Below are 3136 nucleotides of genomic sequence, written 5' to 3' on the forward strand. Positions count from 1 at the left end.
GGTAGGAACTATCATGTGCATCTCATAAGTGAATTTTATGTGAACATGGAAGTCTTTCAAAGGGAATATGGTGTCTATTATGTTGAGTCTTATGTGCAAGGAATTAATTTGAAAGCTGATAGTAACTCTATTCATAAGGCTGTGAGGTTAGGAAGCAATACTTTGCAAAAACCTTGCATCAATATCTTTAAAAAGTTTGCTTTTGATCAAAAGGAGTTTGAGTTGTATGTTGGTCTCTTATGTGATGATGATGTGCCTTTGGGTCTCTCTAAGTCTAACTGAGGTATTCACTTCAAACACTTCACACACGGTTATCAAAACTTAGCTGTCATTCTTAGGGCAAACATTCCTCCTAAACCAAAACAAGATAGGGTTTTTGATTTTGTTGATCTTAAGGTAATGTTTCGACTAGTAACTAATAAGGTTGAGTTTAACTTGAGTTATGTCATAATTTTAAACATGATAAATGGGTTTTATGAATAATTTATGCCATATGTCTTGCTTATAACCTCCCTGTTTAAAATTAACCAAGTTAAACTAATCAAAACCTTTGTTCAACAAATTGAATACTTTAATATTGAAACTCTTTACCAAGATAAGGTCCCCTTGATTGTGTGTAAGCCCCAACCTGTAAATCATATTAAAATGCCTAAAATTGTTAATTTGAGAAAACCAACAATGAGATTAAAGTGCTAAAGGTTGAAATAAAAAGTCTTAAAGAAATTAATCTTAAGTTGGTAGCTAGGATAAATCACCTAGAAGAAATGATTCATAGGAAAGAGGATTTACTTGAGGATTCTGAAGCAACCTCAAGAAGGCATATGAGTGAAGAGGCTGTTGAGCATGTAAGTGTTGGTGTTGGTGAGAAAAAAGATGAGTTTGTTGCTTTGGGTGATATTACTGTGTTGCCTGACTTGGGTCAAACTGATGGAAACTTGGGTTTTATTGATGTCAACAAATCTCCTGTTAAGAAGTGATATGTTCTATGCTTACATGGGTGCACCAGTTCTGATTTTGTGTATCTTTGTTACTTGTTTCTGCTGTTTTTTGGTCAAACACTGTTTGCATTTTATTTTTGTTATTTCAGTTGCTTTAGCTGTACTTCCAGTTTGGTTGTTGGTTAATGATGCTTCATAATTTTAGTTCTTTTACTTTAAGACTTTTGATGGGTCTGTTGTAATCCAGTCTGGATATTATTGTCTTCTTAATTTGAAAACTGTTATTGAAAAATATTTATGAAAGTCCGTTGATTGACCCTAACAGATATCTAGTTCAACTTACTTTAAATTTGTACTTTGTTTTGTTCCTGGATTCCAAACTAATTAACATTGTATCTTGAAGTATAAATTTGTAAACTGCATAAAAATGTGTCTTTGCACATCCTCAGGTTCATTATCCTCTGTCAAAATTGGGTCTTAAAATATTCAGTTATATACTAACAAAATTCAGTTGTTTAGACAGTTAAAATTGCATTCTAAAACTGGAAACTATGGTATCTAAGTACCTATCAAAGAGAATGATTTAAGTGTTAATGATTTATCAGGTTTTTCTACTTTACAGTGCTATACTTTTTGCTACAATATATCCAGATTCTTGTTAAATAAAGTTAATCAACTTAGGAAATCTTTAATTAATTAGTGCTGCAGATACTAAAGTTAACATTTACAGTACTACATTAAAGTATCTAGTTGGTACAAGTTATTAATTAAACAATATAGTTCAGTATTTCTCACGGTTTTGATATCTATAAGCCCTGAAATATGATTTATGTGCTTTATTAGCTTATTTTCATACAATTTGCTGTTTGTATAAGCTATACACTTGCAGAATTAAAATTATATATGCAGGGTCGGGTGTATCTTCTTCAGCATCAAGCTTGGAACTTCATATCAAAAGTTTTGATCCTAGCTAGAATAGATATTTAGAATAAATGAATTAGTTCATATACATTTGTGAAGAACAATTTATGTACGAATTGGACAGTATTGTAAAAACTGTTATATCATTTACTGCACTACTGTATGACTAACTTGCTAACCTCAATAACTAGCTCGATTTAAAAAAAAGGATCTCGAGTTTGACTGACAATTTGCAAATTTATATATATGCATTAACAGAGGTAAAATTATAAAACCTAAATGCAGATATGTTTGCGAAAAATCAAAAATGATTATCAAGAGTTTTGACTCAAAAATATCACGATTTGTTTCTTTTCTTATATTGAAATGGAGATATTAATCTGCATAAAATTTGGCAAGATAAATGGATCACCCGAGTAAAATAGATAAACTATGATATTGACCTATCTAAACTTGGTAAATGATCTATATTTCCAACTACTGACTATAACTTTAATTATAAAATTGCCTGCTAAAAGAAAACGACTCCAAATTTCAGTTATACAATCGATCGAACAAAGATCAAATTCAATGGCATCAGTTTACAATAAAATATCACTTCATTTGGAAGTGAAAATCAAAATTGAGATAGTCTAAATACAGGTTTTCAATCAAATAAACCTTAAGTGAATAAATGCAGAAGTAAAAAATTCTAATTCTCATCACATAACTCATAAAAATATGACTCAAAATATTGTATATGAGTTCATCTTGTTTATTTAAATAAACAAGGACATTCTATTTAAGTAATAAGGATTTTAAAGGAGAAGAAGAAGTTAGGAAAATAAGAGAATTCTTGAATCATACTTATAATACTTTAAGGGGAAGTTAATCATCTAATCTCATTCTATTCTTTTTGTTATTATCCAAATAAAAGGGGAAGAAGAAATTAGAACCCCCAATTGAATTTTTTTTAGATATTCTTGCTAAAATAACATAAAAATCTACATCAAAATATATTTTTCTAGATAAGATGTTCAGTTTTGCAGGAATTAAATTCAAGGGATATACAACAAGACTCTCTCCTTTTATATATTTATGTGAAAAATATTTTTCAAAATACGTGCATACATTTAGGGGAAGCACACACTTAGAAAATTTTATGTTTTATTTGGCAAATACCAAAAAGGGGAAGATTTAAAGGACATCTTCGATTAATTACTTATTTTTGTATTTGCATAATTTAACATAAAATTTAAAACACGTATATCCTCTCCAAATAGGCATGAATTTAATTG

This window comes from Apium graveolens, chromosome 6 (assembly GCF_009905375.1).
Source record: "Apium graveolens cultivar Ventura chromosome 6, ASM990537v1, whole genome shotgun sequence".
Lineage (NCBI taxonomy): Eukaryota > Viridiplantae > Streptophyta > Magnoliopsida > Apiales > Apiaceae > Apium > Apium graveolens.